We start from the raw sequence: 24,827 nt of genomic DNA, 5'->3' as shown, positions 1-24,827 counted from the left end.
ATCAATTCCGTTCTACTCCGGTTGATTCTATTCTATTCCATTCCATTCCATTCCATTCCGTTCCGTTCTGTTCCGTTCCATTCCATTCCATTCGATTCAATTCCATTCCATTCCATTCCATTCCATTCCATTTCATTCCATTCCATTCCGTTCTACTAGTGTTGACTCCATTCAATTCCGTTCCATTCCATTCCATTCCATTCCATTCCATTCCATTCCATTCCATTCCAATCCATTCCATTCTACTCGGGTTGATTCCATTCCTTTCCATTCCATTCCATTCCATTCCATTCCATTCCATTCCATTCCATTCCATTCCATTCCATTCCGTTCTTCTCGGGTTCATTCCATTCCACTCCATTCCATTCCATTCCATTCCATTCCATTCCATTCCATTCCATTCCATTCCATTCCATTCCATTCCATTCCATTCCGTTCTACTCGGGTTGAACATTCCATTCCATTCCATTCCATTCCATTCCATTCCATTCCATTGCATTCCATTCCATTCCATTCCATTCCATTCCATTCCATTCCGTTCCATTCCATTCCATTCCGTTCTACTCGGGTTGATTCCATTCTATTCCATTCCATTCCATTCCATTCCATTCCCTTCCATTCCATTCCATTCCATTCCATTCCATTCCATTCCATTCCATTCCGTTCTACTCGTGTTCTTTCCGTTCCATTCCGTTCCGTTCCGTTCCATTCCATTCCATTCCATTCCATTCCGTTCTACTCGGGTTGATTCCATTCCATTCCATTCCATTCCATTCCATTCCATTCCATTCCATTCCATTCAACTCCATTCCATTCCATTCCATTCTACTCGGATTGATCATTTCATTCCATTCCATTCCATTCCATTCCGTTCCGTTCCGTTCCGTTCCATTCCGTTCCGTTCCGTTCCGTTCCGTTCCGTTCTATTCAGGTTGATTACATTCTATTCCATTCGATTCCATTTGATTCCATTCGATTCCAATCCATTCCATTCCATTCCATTCCATTCCATTCCGTTCTACTCGGATTCATTCCATTCCAGTCCGTTCCGTTCCGTACCGTTCCGTTACGTTCCGTTCTGTTCCATTCCATTCCATTCGATTCCATTCGATTCCATTCCATTCCGTTCCATTCCACTCCATTCCATTCCATTCCATTCCATTCCATTCGATTCCATTCCATTCCATTCCATTCCATTCCATTCCATTCCATTCCATTCCATTCCATTCCATTCTATTCCATTGAATTCCATTCCATTCCATTCCATTCCATTCCGTTCCATACTAGTCGGGTTGATTCCATTCCATTCCATTCCATTCCATTCCATTCCATTCCATTCCATTCCATTCCATTCCATTCCATTCCATTCTATTCTTCTCGGGTTCTTTCCATTCCACTCCATTCCATTCCATTCCATTCCATTCCATTCCATTCCACTCCGTTCTACTCGGGTTGATTCCATTCTATTCCATTCCATTCCATTCCATTCCATTCCATTCCATTCCATTCCATTCCGTTCCGTTCCATTCCATTCCGTTCTACTCGGGTTCATTACATTCCATTCCGTTCCGTTCCGTTCCATTCCATTCCGTTCCGTTCTGTTCCATTCCGTTCCTTTCCATTCCTTTCCGTTCTATTAAGATTGATTCCATTCTGTTCCATTCTATTCCATTCGATTCCATTCGATTCCACTCGATTCCATTCCATTCCATTCCATTCCATTCCATTCCATTCCATTCCATTCCAATCCATTCCATTCTACTCGGGTTGATTCCATTCCTTTCCATTCCATTCCATTCCATTCCATTCCGTTCTACTCGGGTTGATTCCATTCTATTCCATTCCATTCCATTCCATTCCATTCCATTCCATTCCATTCCATCCCGTTCTACTCGGGTTGATCAGTCCATTCCATTCCATTCCATTCCATTCCATTCCATTCCATTCCATTCCATTCCATTCCGTTCTACTCGGGTTGATTCCATTCCATTCCATTCCATTCCATTCCATTCCATTCCATTCCATTCCATTCCATTCCATTCCATTTCATTCCATTCCATTCCGTTCTACTCGTGTTCTTTCCATTCCATTCCATTCGATTCCATTCCATTCCATTCCATTCCATTCTATTCCATTCCATTCCATTCCGTTCTACTCGGGTTCCATTCCATTCCATTCCATGCCATTCCATTCCATTCCATTCCATTCCAATCCATTCCATTCTACTCGGGTTGATTCCATTCCTTTCCATTCAATTCCATTCCATTCCATTCCATTCCATTCCGTTCTTCCCGGGTTCATTCCATTCCATTCCATTCGATTCGATTCCATTCCATTCCATTCCATTCCATTCCATTCCATTCCATTCCATTCCAATCCATTCCATTCTACTCGGGTTGATTCCATTCCTTTCCATTCCATTCCATTCCATTCCATTCCATTCCATTCCGTTCCATTCCGTTCTTCTCGGGTTCATTCCATTCCACTCCATTCCATTCCATTCCATTCCATTCCGTTCTACTCGGGTTGATCATTCCATTCCATTCCATTCCATTCCATTCCATTCCATTCCATTCCATTCCATTCCATTCCATTCCATTCCATTCCATTCCATTCCATTCCATTCCGTTCCATTCCATTCCATTCCGTTCTACTCGGGTTGATTCCATTCTATTCCATTCCATTCCATTCCATTCCATTCTATTCCATTCCATTCCATTCCATTCCATTCCATTCCGTTCTACTCGTGTTCTTTCCGTTCTATTCCGTTCCGTTCCGTTCCGTTCCATTCCATTCCATTCCATTCCATTCCATTCCATTCCATTCCATTCCATTCCATTCCTTTCTACTCGGGTTGATTCCATTCTTTTCCATTCCGTTCCATTCCATTCCATTCGATTCCATTCCATTCCATTCCATTCCATTCCATTCAACTCCATTCCATTCCATTCCATTCTACTCGGATTGATCATTTCATTCCATTCCATTCCATTCCATTCCGTTCCGTTCCGTTCCGTTCCATTCCGTTCCGTTCCGTTCCGTTCCGTTCTATTCCGGTTGATTACATTCTATTCCATTCGATTCCATTTGATTCCATTCGATTCCAATCCATTCCATTCCATTCCATTCCATTCCATTCCATTCCATTCCATTCCATTCCATTCCATTCCATTCCATTCCATTCCGTTCTACTCGGATTCATTCCATTCCAGTCCGTTCCGTTCCGTTCCGTTCCGTTCCGTTCTGTTCCATTCCATTCCATTCGATTCCATTCGATTCCATTCCATTCCGTTCCATTCCACTCCATTCCATTCCATTCCATTCCATTCCATTCGATTCCATTCCATTCCATTCCATTCCATTCCATTCCATTCCATTCCATTCTATTGCATTGAATTCCATTCCATTCCATTCCATTCCATTCCATTCCATTCCATTCCATTCCATTCCATTCCATTCCATTCCATTCCGTTCCATACTAGTCGGGTTGATTCCATTCCATTCCATTCCATTCCATTCCATTCCATTCCATTCCATTCCATTCCATTCCATTCTTCTCGGGTTCATTCCATTCCATTCCATTCCATTCCATTCCATTCCATTCCATTCCACTCCGTTTTACTCGGGTTGATTCCCTTCTATTCCATTCCATTCCATTCCACTCCATTCCATTCCATTCCATTCCATTCCATTCCATTCCACTCGGGTTGATCATTCCATTCCATTCCATTTTACTCGGGTTGATCATTCCATTCCATTCCATTCCATTCCATTCCATTCCATTCCGTTCTGTTCCGTTCCGTTCCGTTCTCCTGGGGTTGACTCCATTCTCTTCCATTCGATTCCATTCGATTCCATTCGATACCATTCCATTCCTTTCCATTCCATTCCGTTCCGTTCCATTCTATTCCGTTCTACTCGGGTTCATTACATTCCATTCCGTTCCGTTCCGTTCCATTCTTTTCGTTCCTTTCTGTTCCATTCCGTTCCTTTCCATTCCTTTCCGTTCTACTCAGATTGATTCCATTCTGTTCCATTCTATTCCATTCGATTCCATTCGATTCCATTCCATTCCGTTCCATTCCATTCCATTCCGTTCCTATCCATTCCATTCGATTCAGTTCAACTCAGGTAGATTCCATACCATTCCATTCCATTCCATTCCATTCCGTTCTACTAGGGTAGATTCCATACCATTCCATTCCATTCTATTCCGTTCTAGTCGGGTAGATTCCATTCGATTCCATTCCATTCTATTCCTTTCCGTTCCATTCCATTCCATTCCTTTCCATTCCATTCATTTCGATTCTGTTCAACCCGTGTAGATTCCATACCATTCCATTCGTTTGCATTCCATTCCATTCCATTCCATTCCGTTCTACTCTGGTAGATTCCTTTCCATTCCATTCCAATCTATTCCATTCTGTTCCATTCCATTCCATTCCATTCCATTCCATTTCATTCCATTCCATTCCATTCCTTTCTAATCGGGTAGATTCCATTCCATTGCATTCCATTCCATTGAATTACATTCCGTTCCGTTCCGTTCCATTCCGTTCCGTTCCGTTCCATTCCGTTCCGTTTTTCTCGGGTGGATTCCATTCCATTGCGTTCCGTTCCATTCCATTCCGTTCTCTTCCGTACCTTTCCGTTACATTCCATTCCATTCCATTCCATTCCGTTCTACTCGTATAGATACCATTCCATTGCATTCCATTCCATTCCATTCTATTCCATACCGTTCCATTCCATTCCATTCTATTGCATTCCATTCCGTTCTAGTCGGGTAAATTCCATCCCATTCCATTCCTTTCCATTCCGTTCTACTCGGGTAGATTCCATTCCATTCCATTCCATTCCTTTCGATTCCATTCCATTCGATTTTGTTCAACTCAGATAGATTCCATACCATTCCATTTAATTCAATTCCATTCCATTCCATTCCATTCCATTCCATTAGATTCCATTCTGTTCTACTCGGGTAGACTCCACTCCTTTCTGTTCTGTTCCGTTCCGTTCCGTTTCATTCCCTTCCTTTACATTCAATTCCATTTCGTTCCATTCCATTCGATTCTGTTCAACCCGCGTAGATTCCATACCATTCCATTCCTTTGCATTCCTTTCCATTCCATTCCATTCAATTCCATTCCATTCCATTCTACTCGGGTAGATTCCATACCATTCCATTCCATTCCATTCCGTTCTAGTCGGGTAGGTTCCATTCAATTCCATTCCATTCCATTCCATTCTATATCTTTCCGTTCCATTGCATTCCATTCCAGTCCATTCCATTCAATTCGATTCTGTTCAACCCGGGTAGATTCCATACCATTCCCTTCCTTTGCATTCCATTCCATTCCATTCCATTCCATTCCATTCCATTCCATTCCATTCCATTCCATTCCATTCCATTCCGTTCTACTCGGGTAGATTCCATTCCATTCCATTCCATTCTGTTCCATTCCATTCCATTCCATTCCATTCCATTCCATTCCGTTCTACCCTAGTAGATTCCATACCATTCCAATTCATTCCTTTCCATTCTAGTCGGGTAGATTCCATTCCATTCCATTCCATTCCATTCCATTCCATTCTATTCAACTCGGGTAGATTCCATACCATTCCATTCCATTTCATTCCATTCCGTTCTACTCGGGTAGTTTCCATTCCATTGCATTCCATTCCATTGCGTTCCAATCCGTTCCGTTCCGTTCCGTTCCGTTCCATTCCATTCCGTTCCGTTCTTCTCGGTTGTATTCCATTCCATAGCATTCTGTTCCATTCCGTTCCGTTCTTCTCAGGTGGATTCCATTCCATTGCGTTCCGTTCCGTTCCGTTCCATTCTCTTCCGTGCCTTTCCGTTCCCTTCCATTCCATTCCATTCCATTCCATTCTACTCTGGTAGATTCTATACCATTCCAATCCATTCCTTTCCGTTCTAGTCGGGTAGATTCCATTCCATTCCATTCCATTCCATTCTGTTCAACTCGGGTAGATTCCATACCATTCCATTCCATTCCATTCCATTCCATTCCATTCCATTCCATTCCATTGGTTTCTACTCCGGTAGTTTCCATTCCATTGCATTCCATTCCATTGCGTTCCAATCCGTTCCGTTCCCTTCCATTCCATTCCATTCCGTTCCATTCCGTTCCGTTCTTCTCGGTTGTATTCCATTCCATTGCATTCTGTTCCATTCCTTTCCGTTCTTCTCAGGTGGATTCCATTCCATTGCGTTCCGTTCCGTTCCGTTCCGTTCTCTTCCGTGCCTTTCCGTTCCCTTCCATTCCATTCCATTCCATTCCATTCTACTCGGATAGATTCCATTCCATTGCATTCCGTTCCATTCAATTCCATTCTATTCCATACCGTTCCTTTCCATTCCATTCCATTCCATTGCATTCCATTCCGTTCTACTCGTGTAAATTCCATACCATTCCATTCCATTCTATTCCATTCTACTCGGGTAGGTTCCATTCCATTCCATTCTGTTCCATTCCGTTCCATTCCATTCCATTCCATTCCATTCCATTCCATTCCGTTCTACTCGGGTAGATTCCATACCATTCCATTCCATTCCATTCCGTTCTAGTCGGGTAGATTCCATTCGATTCCATTCCATTCCATTCCATTCTATTCCTTTCCATTCCATTGCATTCCATTCCATTCCATTCCACTCAATTCGATTCTGTTCAACCCGGGTAGATTCCATACCATTCCATTCCTTTGCATTCCATTCCATTCCATTCCATTCCATTCCATTCCATTCCATTCCATTCCATTCCATTCCATTCCATTGTACTGGGGTAGATTCCATTCCATTCCATTCCATTCTATTCCATTCTGTTCCATTCCTTTCCATTCCATTCCATTCCATTCCATTCCATTCCATTCCATTCCATCCCGTTCTACTCTGGTAGATTCCATACCATTCCAATCCATTCCATTCTGTTCTACTCGAGTAGATTCCATTCCATTCCATTCCATTCCATTCCATTCCATTCCATTCCATTCCGTTCTACTCGGGTAGATTCCATTCCATTCCATTCCATTCTGTTCCATTCCATTCCATTCCAATCCATTCCAATCCATTCCATTCCGTTCTACTCTGGTAGATTCCATACCATTCCAATCCATTCCTTTCCGTTCTAGTCGGGGAGATTCCATTCCATTCCATTCCATTCCATTCTGTTCAACTCGGGTAGATTCCATACCATTCCATTCCATTCCATTCCATTCCATTCCATTCCATTCCATTCCGTTCTACTCGGGTAGTTTCCATTCCATTGCATTCCATTCCATTGCGTTCCAATCCTTTCCGTTCCGTTCCATTCCGTTCCGTTCCATTCCATTCCGTTCCGTTCTTCTCGGTTGGATTCCATTCCATTGCGTTCCGTTCCGTTCCGTTCCGTTCTCTTCCGTACCTTTCCGTTCAATTCCATTCCATTCCCTTCCATTCCATTCTACTCGGATAGATTCCATTCCATTGCATTCCGTTCCATTCCATTCCATTCTATTCCATACTGTTCCTTTCCATTCCATTGCATTCCATTCCGTTCTACTCGTGTAGATTTCATACCATTCCATTCCATTCCATTCCGTTTTACTCGGGTAGGTTCCATTCCATTCCATTCTATTCTCTTCCGTTAAATTCCATTCCATTCCATTCCATTCCATTCCATTCCGTTCTACTCGGGAAGATTCCATACCATTCCATTCCATTCCATTCCGTTCTAGTCGGGTAGATTCCATGTGATTCCATTCCATTCCATTCCATTCTATTCCTTTCCATTCCATTGCATTCCATTCCATTCCATTCCACTCAATTCGATTCTGTTCAACCCGGTTATATTTCATACCTTTCCATTCCTTTGCATTCCATTCCATTCCATTCCATTCCATTCCATTCCATTCCATTCCGTTCTACTGGGGTAGATTCCATTCCATTCCATTCCATTCTATTCCGTTCTGTTCCATTCAATTCCATTCCATTCCATTACATTCCATTCCATTCCGTTCTACTCGTATAGATACCATTCCATTGCATTCCATTCCATTCCATTCTATTCCATACCGTTCCATTCCATTCCATTCTATTGCATTCCATTCCGTTCTAGTCGGGTAAATTCCATCCCATTCCATTCCTTTCCATTCCGTTCTTCTCGGGTAGAATCCATTCCATTCCATTCCATTCCGTTCAATTCCATTCCATTCGATTTTGTTCAACTCAGATAGATTCCATACCATTCCATTTAATTCAATTCCATTCCATTCCATTCCATTCCATTCCATTAGATTCCATTCTGTTCTACTCGGGTAGACTCCACTCCTTTCTGTTCTGTTCCGTTCCGTTCCGTTTCATTCCCTTCCTTTACATTCAATTCCATTTCGTTCCATTCCATTCGATTCTGTTCAACCCGCGTAGATTCCATACCATTCCATTCCTTTGCATTCCTTTCCATTCCATTCCATTCAATTCCATTCCATTCCATTCTACTCGGGTAGATTCCATACCATTCCATTCCATTCCATTCCGTTCTAGTCGGGTAGGTTCCATTCAATTCCATTCCATTCCATTCCATTCTATATCTTTCCGTTCCATTGCATTCCATTCCAGTCCATTCCATTCAATTCGATTCTGTTCAACCCGGGTAGATTCCATACCATTCCCTTCCTTTGCATTCCATTCCATTCCATTCCATTCCATTCCATTCCATTCCATTCCATTCCATTCCATTCCATTCCATTCCGTTCTACTCGGGTAGATTCCATTCCATTCCATTCCATTCCGTTCCATTCCATTCCGTTCCATTCCATTCCATTCCGTTCTACCCTAGTAGATTCCATACCATTCCAATTCATTCCTTTCCATTCTAGTCGGGTAGATTCCATTCCATTCCATTCCATTCCATTCCATTCCATTCCATTCTATTCAACTCGGGTAGATTCCATTCCATTCCATTCCATTCCATTCCATTCCATTCCATTCCATTCCATTCTATTCAACTCGGGTAGATTCCATACCATTCCATTCCATTTCATTCCATTCCGTTCTACTCGGGTAGTTTCCATTCCATTGCATTCCATTCCATTGCGTTCCAATCCGTTCCGTTCCGTTCCGTTCCGTTCCATTCCATTCCGTTCCGTTCTTCTCGGTTGTATTCCATTCCATAGCATTCTGTTCCATTCCGTTCCGTTCTTCTCAGGTGGATTCCATTCCATTGCGTTCCGTTCCGTTCCGTTCCATTCTCTTCCGTGCCTTTCCGTTCCCTTCCATTCCATTCCATTCCATTCCATTCTACTCTGGTAGATTCTATACCATTCCAATCCATTCCTTTCCGTTCTAGTCGGGTAGATTCCATTCCATTCCATTCCATTCCATTCTGTTCAACTCGGGTAGATTCCATACCATTCCATTCCATTCCATTCCATTCCATTCCATTCCATTCCATTGGTTTCTACTCCGGTAGTTTCCATTCCATTGCATTCCATTCCATTGCGTTCCAATCCGTTCCGTTCCCTTCCATTCCATTCCATTCCGTTCCATTCCGTTCCGTTCTTCTCGGTTGTATTCCATTCCATTGCATTCTGTTCCATTCCTTTCCGTTCTTCTCAGGTGGATTCCATTCCATTGCGTTCCGTTCCGTTCCGTTCCGTTCTCTTCCGTGCCTTTCCGTTCCCTTCCATTCCATTCCATTCCATACCATTCTACTCGGATAGATTCCATTCCATTGCATTCCGTTCCATTCAATTCCATTCTATTCCATACCGTTCCTTTCCATTCCATTCCATTCCATTGCATTCCATTCCGTTCTACTCGTGTAAATTCCATACCATTCCATTCCATTCTATTCCATTCTACTCGGGTAGGTTCCATTCCATTCCATTCTGTTCCATTCCGTTCCATTCCATTCCATTCCATTCCATTCCATTCCATTCCGTTCTACTCGGGTAGATTCCATACCATTCCATTCCATTCCATTCCGTTCTAGTCGGGTAGATTCCATTCGATTCCATTCCATTCCATTCCATTCTATTCCTTTCCATTCCATTGCATTCCATTCCATTCCATTCCACTCAATTCGATTCTGTTCAACCCGGGTAGATTCCATACCATTCCATTCCTTAGCATTCCATTCCATTCCATTCCATTCCATTCCATTCCATTCCATTCCATTCCATTCCATCCCATTGTACTGGGGTAGATTCCATTCCATTCCATTCCATTCTATTCCATTCTGTTCCATTCCTTTCCATTCCATTCCATTCCATTCCATTCCATTCCATTCCATTCCATTCCATCCCGTTCTACTCTGGTAGATTCCATACCATTCCAATCCATTCCATTCTGTTCTACTCGAGTAGATTCCATTCCATTCCATTCCATTCCATTCCTTTCCATTCCATTCCGTTCTACTCCGGTAGATTCCATTCCATTCCATTCAATTCTGTTCCATTCCATTCCATTTCAATCCATTCCAATCCATTCCATTCCGTTCTACTCTGGTAGATTCCATACCATTCCAATCCATTCCTTTCCGTTCTAGTCGGGGAGATTCCATTCCATTCCATTCCATTCCATTCTGTTCAACTCGGGTAGATTCCATACCATTCCATTCCATTCCATTCCATTCCATTCCATTCCGTTCTACTCGGGTAGTTTCCATTCCATTGCATTCCATTCCATTGCGTTCCAATCCTTTCCGTTCCGTTCCATTCCGTTCCGTTCCATTCCATTCCGTTCCGTTCTTCTCGGTTGGATTCCATTCCATTGCGTTCCGTTCCGTTCCGTTCCGTTCTCTTCCGTACCTTTCCGTTCAATTCCATTCCATTCCCTTCCATTCCATTCTACTCGGATAGATTCCATTCCATTGCATTCCGTTCCATTCCATTCCATTCTATTCCATACTGTTCCTTTCCATTCCATTGCATTCCATTCCGTTCTACTCGTGTAGATTTCATACCATTCCATTCCATTCCATTCCGTTTTACTCGGGTAGGTTCCATTCCATTCCATTCTATTCTCTTCCGTTCCATTCCATTCCATTCCATTCCATTCCATTCCATTCCGTTCTACTCGGGAAGATTCCATACCATTCCATTCCATTCCATTCCGTTCTAGTCGGGTAGATTCCATGTGATTCCATTCCATTCCATTCCATTCTATTCCTTTCCATTCCATTGCATTCCATTCCATTCCATTCCACTCAATTCGATTCTGTTCAACCCGGTTAGATTTCATACCTTTCCATTCCTTTGCATTCCATTCCATTCCATTCCATTCCATTCCATTCCATTCCATTCCATTCCATTCCGTTCTACTGGGGTAGATTCCATTCCATTCCATTCCATTCTATTCCGTTCTGTTCCATTCCATTCCATTCCATTCCATTCCATTCCATTCCATTCCATTCCGTTCCATTCCATTCCATTCCATTCCATTCCATTCCATTCCATTCCATTCCATTCCGTTCTACTGGGGTAGATTCCATTCCATTCCATTCCATTCTATTCCGTTCTGTTCCATTCCATTCCATTCCATTCCATTCCATTCCATCCCGTTCTACTCTGGTAGATTCCATACCATTCCAATCCATTCCATTCCGTTCTAGTCGGGTAGATTCCATTCCATTCCATTCCATTCCATTCCATTCCACTCCATTCCATTCCACTCCGTTCTACTCGGGTAGATTCCATTCCATTCCATTCAATTCTGTTCCATTCCATTCCATTCCAATCCATTCCAATCCATTCCATTCCGTTCTACTCTGGTAGATTCCATACCATTCCAATCCATTCCTTTCCGTTCTAGTCGGGGAGATTCCATTCCATTCCATTCCATTCCATTCCATTCCATTCTGTTCAACTCGGGTAGATTCCATACCATTCCATTCCATTCCATTCCATTCCATTCCATTCCGTTCTACTCGGGTAGTTTCCATTCCATTGCATTCCATTCCATTGCGTTCCAATCCTTTCCGTTCCGTTCCATTCCGTTCCGTTCCATTCCATTCCGTTCCGTTCTTCTCGGTTGGATTCCATTCCATTGCGTTCCGTTCCGTTCCGTTCCGTTCTCTTCCGTACCTTTCCGTTCAATTCCATTCCATTCCCTTCCATTCCATTCTACTCGGATAGATTCCATTCCATTGCATTCCGTTCCATTCCATTCCATTCTATTCCATACTGTTCCTTTCCATTCCATTGCATTCCATTCCGTTCTACTCGTGTAGATTTCATACCATTCCATTCCATTCCATTCCGTTTTACTCGGGTAGGTTCCATTCCATTCCATTCTATTCTCTTCCGTTCCATTCCATTCCATTCCATTCCATTCCATTCCATTCCGTTCTACTCGGGAAGATTCCATACCATTCCATTCCATTCCATTCCGTTCTAGTCGGGTAGATTCCATGCGATTCCATTCCATTCCATTCCATTCTATTCCTTTCCATTCCATTGCATTCCATTCCATTCCATTCCACTCAATTCGATTCTGTTCAACCCGGTTAGATTTCATACCTTTCCATTCCTTTGCATTCCATTCCATTCCATTCCATTCCATTCCATTCCATTCCATTCCATTCCATTCCGTTCTACTGGGGTAGATTCCATTCCATTCCATTCCATTCTATTCCGTTCTGTTCCATTCCATTCCATTCCATTCCATTCCATTCCATTCCATTCCGTTCCATTCCATTCCATTCCATTCCATTCCATTCCATTCCATTCCATTCCATTCCATTCCGTTCTACTGGGGTAGATTCCATTCCATTCCATTCCATTCTATTCCGTTCTGTTCCATTCCATTCCATTCCATTCCATTCCATTCCATCCCGTTCTACTCTGGTAGATTCCATACCATTCCAATCCATTCCATTCCGTTCTAGTCGGGTAGATTCCATTCCATTCCATTCCATTCCATTCCATTCCACTCCATTCTACTCGAGTAGATTCCATTCAATTCCTTTCCATTCTATTGCATTCCATTCCTTTCCATTCCGTTCCATTCCATTCCTTTCGATTCCATTCCATTCTACTCGTTTAGATTACATTCAGTTCTTTTCCGTTCCGTTCCGTTCCGTGCCGTTCTTTTCGGGTAGATTCTATTCCGTTCCATTCCATTCCATTCCATTACATTACATTCCTTTCCATTCCATTCTATTCCATTCTACTCGGGTAGATTCCATTACATTCCATTTCATTCCATTCCATTCCATTCCATTGCATTCCAATAAATTACATTCTACATGTGCACATTCCATTCCATTCCTTTCCATTCCATTCCATTTCATTCCATTCCGTTCTTCTCATGTAGATTCCTTTCCGTTCCGATCCGTTCCATTCCGTTGTACTCGGGTAGATTCCATTCCATTCCTTTCCATTGCATTCCATTCAATTCCATTCCATTCCATTCCATTCCATTCTATTCCATTCCATTCCATTCTATTCCATTCCATTCCATTCCATTCTATTCTACTCGGGTAGATTCCATACCATTCCATTCCATTCCATTCCGTTCTACTCGGGTAAATTCCATTCCATTCCATTCCATTCGGTTCCATTCCATTCCAATCCATTCCGTTCTACTCTAGTAGATTCCATACCATTACAATCCATTCCTTTCCATTCTAGTCGGGTAGATTCCATTCCATTCCATTCCATTCCATTCTGTTCAAGTCGGGTAGATTCCATACCATTCCATACCATTCCACTCCATTCGTTTCTACTCGGGTAGTTTCCATTCCATTTCATTCCATTCCATTGCGTTCCAATCCGTTCCGTTCCGTTCCATTCCGTTCTGTTCCATTCCATTCCGTTCCGTTCTTCTCGGTTGGATTCCATTCCATTGCGTTCCGTTCCGTTCCGTTCCGTTCTTCTCGGGTGGATTCTATTCCATTGCGTTCCGTTCCGTTCCGTTCTCTTCCGTTCCTTTCCGTTCCATTCCATTCCATTCCCTTCCATTCCATTCTACTCGGATAGATTCCATTCCATTGCATTCCGTTCCATTCCATTTCATTCTATTCCATACCGTTCCTTTCCATTCCATTGCATTCCATTCCGTTCTACTCGTGTAGATTTCATACCATTCCATTCCATTACATTCCGTTCTACTCGGGTACGTTCCATGCCATTCCATTCCATTCTCTTCCGTTCCATTCCATTCCATTCCATTCCATTCCATTCCATTCCATTCCATTCCATTCCGTTCTACTGGGGTAGATTCCATACCATTCCATTCCATTCCATTCCGTTCTAGTCGGGTAGATTCCATTCGATTCCATTCCATTCCATTCCATTCCATTCCTTTCCATTCCATTGCATTCCATTCCATTCCATTCCACTCAATTCGATTCTGTTCAACCCGGGTAGATTCCATACCTTTCCATTCCTTTGCATTCCATTCCATTCCATTCCATTCCATTCCATTCCATTCCATTCCATTCCATTCCATTCCGTTCTACTGGGGTAGATTCCATTCCATTCCATTCCATTCTATTCCGTTCTGTTCCATTCCATTCCATTCCATTCCATTCCATTCCATCCCGTTCTACTCTGGTAGATTCCATACCATTCCAATCCATTCCATTCCGTTCTAGTCGGGTAGATTCCATTCCATTCCATTCCATTCCATTCCATTCCATTCTACTCGAGTATATTCCATTCCATTCCATTCCTTTCCATTCCCTTCCGTTCCATTCCTTTCGATTCCATTCCATTCTACTCGTTTAGATTACATTCAGTTCTCTTCCGTTCCGTTCCGTTCCGTGCCGTTCTTTTCGGGTAGATTCTATTCCGTTCCATTCCATTCCATTACATTCCATTCCATTCCTTTCCATTCCATTCCATTCTATTCTACTCGGGTAGATTCCATTACATTCCATTTCATTCCATTCCATACCATTCCGTTCTTCTCGGGTTCATTCCATTCCATTCCATTCCATTCCATTCCATTCCATTCAGTTCTACTCGGGTTGATTCAATTCTATTCCATTCCATTCTATTCCATTCCATTCGATTCCATTCCATTCCATTCCATTCCATTCCATTCAATCCCGTTCTACTCGGGTTGATCATTCCATTCCATTCCATTCCTTTCCATTCCATTCCATTCCATTCCATTCCGTTATACTCGGGTTGACTCCATTCCATTCCATTCCATTCCATTCCACTCCATTCCATTTCATTCCATTCCATTCCGTTCTACTCGGGTTCTTTCCATTCCATCCCATTCGATTCCATTCCATTCCATTCCATTCCATTCCATTCCATTCTATTCCATTCCATTCCATTCCGTTCTTCTCGGGTTGATTCCATTCTGCTCCATTCCATTCCATTCCATTCCATTCCATTCCATTCCATTCCAATCCATTCCTTTCTACTCGGGTTGATTCCATTCCTTTCCATTCCATTCCATTCCATTCCATTCCATTCCATTCCATTCCATTCCATTCCATTCCATTCCATTCCAATCCATTCCATTCTACTCGGGTTGATTCCATTCCATTCCATTCCATTCCATTCCATTCCATTCCATTCCATTCCATTCTTCTCGGGTTCATTCCATTCCATTCCATTCCATTCCATTCCATTCCATTCCATTCCATTCCATTCCATTCCATTCCATTCCATTCCATTCCATTCCATTCCATTCCGTTCTACTCGGGTTGATTAAATTCTATTCCATTCCATTCCATTCCATTCCATTCCATTCCATTCCATTCCACTCGGGTTGATCATTCCATTCCATTCCATTTTACTCGGGTTGATCATTCCATTCCATTCCTTTCCATTCCATTCCATTCCGTTCCGTTCTGTTCAGTTCCGTTCCGTTCTCCTGGGGTTGACTCCATTCTCTTCCATTCGATTCCATTCGATTCCATTCGATACCATTCCATTCCATTCCATTCCATTCCGTTCCGTTCCATTCCATTCCATTCTACTCGGGTTCATTCCATTCCATTCCGTTCCGTTCCGTTCCATTCCATTCCGTTCCGTTCTGTTCCTTTCCGTTCCTTTTCTTTCCTTTCCGTTCTACTCAGATTGATTCCATTCTGTTCCATTCTATTCCATTCTATTCCATTCGATTCCATTCGATTCGATTCCATTCCATTCCATTCCATTCCATTCCATTCCATTCCATTCCATTCCATTCCATTCCATTCCATTCCAATACATTCCATTCTACTCGGGCTGATTCCATTCCTTTCCATTCCATTCCATTCCATTACATTCCGTTCTACTCGGGTTGATTCCATTCTATTCCATTCCATTCCATTCCATTCCATTCCATTCCATTCCATTCCATTCCATTCCATTCCATTCCATTCCAATACATTCCATTCTACTCGGGTTGATTCCATTCCTTTCCATTCCATTCCATTCCATTACATTCCGTTCTACTCGGGTTGATTCCATTCTATTCCATTCCATTCCATTCCATTCCATTCCATTCCATTCCATCCCGTTCTACTCAGGTTGATCATTCCATTCCATTCCATTCCATTCCATTCCATTCCATTCCATTCCATTCCATTCCATTCGACTCGGGTTGATTCCATTCCATTCCATTCCATTCCATTCCATTCCATTCCATTCCATTCCATTCCCTTCCATTCCATTTCATTCCATTCCATTCCATTCCATTCCATTCCATTCCATTCCATTCCATTTCATTCCATTCCATTCCGTTCTACTCGGGTTCTTTCCATTCCATTCCATTCGATTCCATTCCATTCCATACCATTCCATTCTATTCCATTCCATTCCATTCCGTTCTACTCGGGTTGATTCCATTCCATTCCATTCCATTCCATTCCATTCCATTCCAATCCATTACATTCTACTCGGGTTGATTCCATTCCTTTCCATTCAATTCCATTCCATTCCATTCCATTCCATTCCGTTCTTCCCGGGTTCATTCCATTCCATTCCATTCCATTCCATTCCATTCCATTCCATTCCATTCCGTTCTACTCGGGTTGATTCCATTCTATTCAATTCCATTCCATTCCATTCCATTCCATTCCATTCCATTCCGTTCCATTCCATTCCATTCCATTCCATTCCATTCCATTCCGTTCAACTCGGGTTGGTTCCATTCCATTCCATTCCATTCCATTCCATTCCATTCCATTCCATTCCGTTTCATTCCATTCCATTCCGTTCTACTCGGGTTCTTTCCATTCCATTCTATTCGATTCCTTTCCATTCCATTCCATTCCATTCCATTCCATTCCATTCCATTCCATTCCATTCCATTCCATTCCATTCCGTTCTACTCTGGTTGATTCCATTCTATTCCGTTCCATTACATTCCATTCCATTCGATTCCATTCCATTCCAATCCAATCCATTCCATTCCATTGCATTCCATTCCATTCCATTCCATTCCGTTCTACTCGGGTTGATTCCATTCCATTCCATTCCATTCCATTCCGTTCTGTTCCGTTCCGTTCCGTTCCGTTCTACTCGGGTTGATTCCATTCTATTCCATTCCATTCCATTCCACTCCATTCCGTTCCGTTCTACTCGGGTTCACTCCATTCCATTCCGTTCCATTCCTTTCCGTTCCGTTGCGATCCATTCCATTCCATTCCGTTTCATTCCTTTCCATTCCATTCAATTCCTTTCCATTCCAATCAATTCCGTTCTACTCCGGTTGATTCTATTCTATTCCATTCCATTCCATTCCATTCCATTCCGTTCTGTTCCGTTCCATTCCATTCCATTCGATTCGATTCGATTCCATTCCATTCCATTCCATTCCATTCCATTCCATTCCATTCCATTCCATTCCGTTCTACTAGTGTTGACTCCATTCCATTCCATTCCATTCCATTCCATTCCATTCCATTCCATTCCATTCCATTCCAATCCATTCCATTCTACTCGGGTTGATTCCATTCCTTTCCATTCCATTCCATTCCATTCCATTCCATTCCATTCCATTCCATTCCATTCCGTTCTTCTCGGGTTCATTCCATTCCACTCCATTCCATTCCATTCCATTCCATTCCATTCCATTCCATTCCATTCCGTTCTACTCGGGTTGATCATTCCATTCCATTCCATTCCATTCCATTCCATTCCATTCCTTTCCATTCCGTTCCATTCCATTCCATTCCGTTCTACTCGGGTTGATTCCATTCTATTCCATTCCATTCCATTCCATTCCATTCCATTCCATTCCATTCCATTCCATTCCATTCCATTCCATTCTACTCGTGTTCTTTCCGTTCCATTCCGTTCCGTTCCGTTCCGTTCCGTTCCATTCCATTCCATTCCATTCCATTCCATTCCATTCCATTCCATTCCATTCCATTCCGTTCTTCCCGGGTTCATTCCATTCCATTCCATTCCATTCCATTCCATTCCATTCCATTCCATTCCATTCCATTCCATTCCATTCCGTTCTACTCGGGTTGATTCCATTCTATTCCATTCCATTCCATTCCATTCCATTCCATTCCATTCCGTTCCATTCCATTCCATTCCATTCCGTTCTACTCGGGTTGGTTCCATTCCATTCCATTCCATTCCATTCCATTCCTTTCCATTCCATTCCGTTTCAATCCATTCCATTCCGTTCTACTCGGGTTCTTTCCATTCCATTCTATTCGATTCCATTCCATTCCATTCCATTCCATTCCATTCCATTCCATTCCATTCCGTTCTACTCTGGTTGATTCCATTCTATTCCGTTCCATTACATTCCATTCCATTCGATTCCATTCTATTCCAATCCAATCCATTCCATTCCATTCCATTCCATTCCATTCCGTTCTACTCGGGTTGATTCCATTCCATTCCATTCCATTCCGTTCCGTTCTGTTCCGTTCCGTTCTGTTCCGTTCTACTCGTGTTGATTCCATTCTATTCCATTCCATTCCTTTCCACTCCATTCCGTTCCGTTCTACTCGGGTTCACTCCATTCCATTCCGTTCCATTCCGTTCCGTTCCGTTGCGATCCATTCCATTCCATTCCGTTTCATTCCATTCCATTCCATTCAATTCCTTTCCATTCCAATCAATTCCGTTCTACTCCGGTTGATTCTATTCTATTCCATTCCATTCCATTCCATTCCGTTCCGTTCTGTTCCGTTCCATTCCATTCCATTCGATTCAATTCCATTCCATTCCATTCCATTCCATTCCATTCCATTCCATTTCATTCCATTCCATTCCGTTCTACTAGTGTTGACTCCATTCCATTCCGTTCCATTCCATTCCATTCCATTCCATTCCATTCCATTCCATTCCAATCCATTCCATTCTACTCGGGTTGATTCCATTCCTTTCCATTCCATTCCATTCCATTCCATTCCATTCCATTCCATTCCATTCCGTTCTTCTCGGGTTCATTCCATTCCACTCCATTCCATTCCATTCCATTCCATTCCATTCCATTCCATTCCATTCCATTCCATTCCATTCCATTCCGTTCTACTCGGGTTGAACATTCCATTCCATTCCATTCCATTCCGTTCCATTCCACTCCATTCCATTCCATTCCATTCCATTCCATTCGATTCCATTCCATTCCGTTCCATTCCATTCCATTCCATTCCATTCCATTCCATTCCATTCCATTCCATTCCATTCTATTCCATTGAATTCCATTCCATTCCATTCCATTCCATTCTGTTCCATACTAGTCGGGTTGATTCCATTCCATTCCATTCCATTCCATTCCATTCCATTCCATTCCAATCCATTCCATTCTACTCGGGTTGATTCCATTCCTTTCCATTCCATTCCATTCCATTCCATTCCATTCCATTCCATTCCATTCCATTCCATTCCATTCCGTTCTTCTCGGGTTCATTCCATTCCACTCCATTCCATTCCATTCCATTCCATTCCATTCCATTCCATTCCATTCCATTCCATTCCATTCCATTCCGTTCTACTCGGGTTGAACATTCCATTCCATTCCATTCCATTCCATTCCATTCCATTGCATTCCATTCCATTCCATTCCATTCCATTCCATTCCATTCCATTCCATTCCGTTCCATTCCATTCCATTCCGTTCTACTCGGGTTGATTCCATTCTATTCCATTCCATTCCATTCCATTCCATTCCATTCCATTCCATTCCATTCCATTCCATTCCATTCCATTCCATTCCATTCCGTTCTACTCGTGTTCTTTCCGTTCCATTCCGTTCCGTTCCGTTCCGTTCCGTTCCATTCCATTCCATTCCATTCCATTCCGTTCTACTCGGGTTGATTCCATTCCATTCCATTCCATTCCATTCCATTCCATTCCATTCCATTCCATTCCATTCCATTCAACTCCATTCCATTCCATTCCATTCTACTCGGATTGATCATTTCATTCCATTCCATTCCATTCCATTCCGTTCCGTTCCGTTCCGTTCCATTCCGTTCCGTTCCGTTCCGTTCCGTTCCGTTCTATTCGGGTTGATTACATTCTATTCCATTCGATTCCATTTGATTCCATTCGATTCCAATCCATTCCATTCCATTCCATTCCATTCCATTCCGTTCTACTCGGATTCATTCCATTCCAGTCCGTTCCGTTCCGTTCCGTTCCGTTACGTTCCGTTCTGTTCCATTCCATTCCATTCGATTCCATTCGATTCCATTCCATTCCGTTCCATTCCACTCCATTCCATTCCATTCCATTCCATTCCATTCTACTCGGATTGATCATTTCATTCCATTCCATTCCATTCCATTCCGTTCCGTTCCGTTCCGTTCCATTCCGTTCCGTTCCGTTCCGTTCCGTTCCGTTCTATTCGGGTTGATTACATTCTATTCCATTCGATTCCATTTGATTCCATTCGATTCCAATCCATTCCATTCCATTCCATTCCATTCCATTCCGTTCTACTCGGATTCATTCCATTCCAGTCCGTTCCGTTCCGTTCCGTTCCGTTACGTTCCGTTCTGTTCCATTCCATTCCATTCGATTCCATTCGATTCCATTCCATTCCGTTCCATTCCACTCCATTCCATTCCATTCCATTCCATTCCATTCGATTCCATTCCATTCCGTTCCATTCCATTCCATTCCATTCCATTCCATTCCATTCCATTCCATTCCATTCCATTCCATTCCATTCTATTCCATTGAATTCCATTCCATTCCATTCCATTCCATTCTGTTCCATACTAGTCGGGTTGATTCCATTCCATTCCATTCCATTCCATTCCATTCCATTCCATTCCATTCCATTCCATTCTATTCTTCTCGGGTTCTTTCCATTCCACTCCATTCCATTCCATTCCATTCCATTCCATTCCATTCCATTCCATTCCATTCCATTCCATTCCATTCCATTCCGTTCCGTTCCATTCCATTCCGTTCTACTCGGGTTCATTACATTCCATTCCGTTCCGTTCCGTTCCATTCCATTCCGTTCCGTTCTGTTCCATTCCGTTCCTTTCCATTCCTTTCCGTTCTATTAAGATTGATTGCATTCTGTTCCATTCTATTCCATTCGATTCCATTCGATTCCACTCGATTCCATTCCATTCCATTCCATTCCATTCCATTCCATTCCATTCCATTCCAATCCATTCCATTCTACTCGGGTTGATTCCATTCCTTTCCATTCCATTCCATTCCATTCCATTCCGTTCTACTCGGGTTGATTCCATTCTATTCCATTCCATTCCATTCCATTCCATTCCATTCCATTCCATCCCGTTCTACTCGGGTTGATCAGTCCATTCCATTCCATTCCATTCCATTCCATTCCATTCCATTCCATTCCATTCCATTCCGTTCTACTCGGGTTGATTCCATTCCATTCCATTCCATTCCATTCCATTCCATTCCATTCCATTCCATTCCATTCCATTCCATTTCATTCCATTCCATTCCGTTCTACTCGTGTTCTTTCCATTCCATTCCATTCGATTCCATTCCATTCCATTCCATTCCATTCTATTCCATTCCATTCCATTCCGTTCTACTCGGGTTCCATTCCATTCCATTCCATGCCATTCCATTCCATTCCATTCCATTCCAATCCATTCCATTCTACTCGGGTTGAATCCATTCCTTTCCATTCAATTCCATTCCATTCCATTCCATTCCATTCCGTTCTTCCCGGGTTCATTCCATTCCATTCCATTCGATTCGATTCCATTCCATTCCATTCCATTCCATTCCATTCCATTTCATTCCATTCCATTCCGTTCTACTAGTGTTGACTCCATTCCATTCCATTCCATTCCATTCCATTCCATTCCATTCCATTCCAATCCATTCCATTCTACTCGGGTTGATTCCATTCCTTTCCATTCCATTCCATTCCATTCCATTCCATTCCATTCCATTCCATTCCATTCCATTCCGTTCTTCTCGGGTTCATTCCATTCCACTCCATTCCATTCCATTCCATTCCATTCCGTTCTACTCGGGTTGATCATTCCATTCCATTCCATTCCATTCCATTCCATTCCATTCCATTCCATTCCATTCCATTCCATTCCATTCCATTCCATTCCGTTCCATTCCATTCCATTCCGTTCTACTCGGGTTGATTCCATTCTATTCCATTCAATTCCATTCCATTCCATTCTATTCCATTCCATTCCATTCCATTCCATTCCATTCCGTTCTACTCGTGTTCTTTCCGTTCTATTCCGTTCCGTTCCGTTCCGTTCCGTTCCATTCCATTCCATTCCATTCCATTCCATTCCATTCCATTCCTTTCTACTCGGGTTGATTCCATTCTTTTCCATTCCATTCCATTCCATTCCATTCGATTCCATTCCATTCCATTCCATTCCATTCCATTCAACTCCATTCCATTCCATTCCATTCTACTCGGATTGATCATTCCATTCCATTCCATTCCATTCCATTCCGTTCCGTTCCGTTCCGTTCCATTCCGTTCCGTTCCGTTCCGTTCCGTTCTATTCGGGTTGATTACATTCTATTCCATTCGATTCCATTTGATTCCATTCGATTCCAATCCATTCCATTCCATTCCATTCCATTCCATTCCATTCCATTCCATTCCATTCCATTCCATTCCGTTCTACTCGGATTCATTCCATTCCAGTCCGTTCCGTTCCGTTCCGTTCCGTTCCGTTCCGTTCTGTTCCATTCCATTCCATTCGATTCCATTCGATTCCATTCCATTCCGTTCCATTCCACTCCATTCCATTCCATTCCATTCCATTCCATTCGATTCCATTCCATTCCATTCCATTCCATTCCATTCCATTCCATTCCATTCCATTCCATTCCATTCCATTCCATTCGATTCCATTCCATTCCATTCCGTTCCATACTAGTCGGGTTGATTCCATTCCATTCCATTCCATTCCATTCCATTCCATTCCATTCCATTCCATTCCATTCCATTCCATTCCATTCTTCTCGGGTTCATTCCATTCCATTCCATTCCATTCCATTCCATTCCATTCCATTCCACTCCGTTTTACTCGGGTTGATTCCCTTCTATTCCATTCCATTCCATTCCACTCCATTCCATTCCATTCCATTCCATTCCATTCCACTCGGGTTGATCATTCCATTCCATTCCATTTTACTCGGGTTGATCATTCCATTCCATTCCATTCCATTCCATTCCATTCCATTCCGTTCTGTTCAGTTCTGTTCCGTTCTCCTGGGGTTGACTCCATTCTCTTCCATTCGATTCCATTCGATTCCATTCGATACCATTCCATTCCTTTCCATTCCATTCCGTTCCGTTCCATTCTATTCCGTTCTACTCGGGTTCATTACATTCCATTCCGTTCCGTTCCGTTCCATTCTTTTCCGTTCCTTTCTGTTCCATTCCGTTCCTTTCCATTCCTTTCCGTTCTACTCAGATTGATTCCATTCTGTTCCATTCTATTCCATTCGATTCCATTCGATTCCATTCCATTCCGTTCCATTCCATTCCATTCCGTTCCTATCCATTCCATTCGATTCAGTTCAACTCAGGTAGATTCCATACCATTCCATTCCATTCCATTCCATTCCGTTCTACTAGGGTAGATTCCATACCATTCCATTCCATTCTATTCCGTTCTAGTCGGGTAGATTCCATTCGATTCCATTCCATTCTATTCCTTTCCGTTCCATTCCATTCCATTCCTTTCCATTCCATTCATTTCGATTCTGTTCAACCCGTGTAGATTCCATACCATTACATTCGTTTGCATTCCATTCCATTCCATTCCATTCCGTTCTACTCTGGTAGATTCCTTTCCATTCCATTCCATTCTATTCCATTCTGTTCCATTCCATTCCATTCCATTCCATTCCATTTCATTCCATTCCATTCCATTCCTTTCTACTCGGGTAGATTCCATTCCATTGCATTCCATTCCATTGAATTACATTCCGTTCCGTTCCGTTCCATTCCGTTCCGTTCCGTTCCATTCCGTTCCGTTTTTCTCGGGTGGATTCCATTCCATTGCGTTCCGTTCCATTCCATTCCGTTCTCTTCCGTACCTTTCCGTTACATTCCATTCCATTCCATTCCATTCCGTTCTACTCGTATAGATACCATTCCATTGCATTCCATTCCATTCCATTCTATTCCATACCGTTCCATTCCATTCCATTCTATTGCATTCCATTCCGTTCTAGTCGGGTAAATTCCATCCCATTCCATTCCTTTCCATTCCGTTCTACTCGGGTAGATTCCATTCCATTCCATTCCATTCCTTTCGATTCCATTCCATTCGATTTTGTTCAACTCAGATAGATTCCATACCATTCCATTTAATTCAATTCCATTCCATTCCATTCCATTCCATTCCATTAGATTCCATTCTGTTCTACTCGGGTAGACTCCACTCCTTTCTGTTCTGTTCCGTTCCGTTCCGTTT

Source organism: Gorilla gorilla, chromosome Y (genome assembly GCF_029281585.2).
Source record: "Gorilla gorilla gorilla isolate KB3781 chromosome Y, NHGRI_mGorGor1-v2.1_pri, whole genome shotgun sequence".
In the NCBI taxonomy this organism is placed as follows: domain Eukaryota; kingdom Metazoa; phylum Chordata; class Mammalia; order Primates; family Hominidae; genus Gorilla; species Gorilla gorilla.
This window is presented reverse-complemented; position numbering follows the sequence as displayed.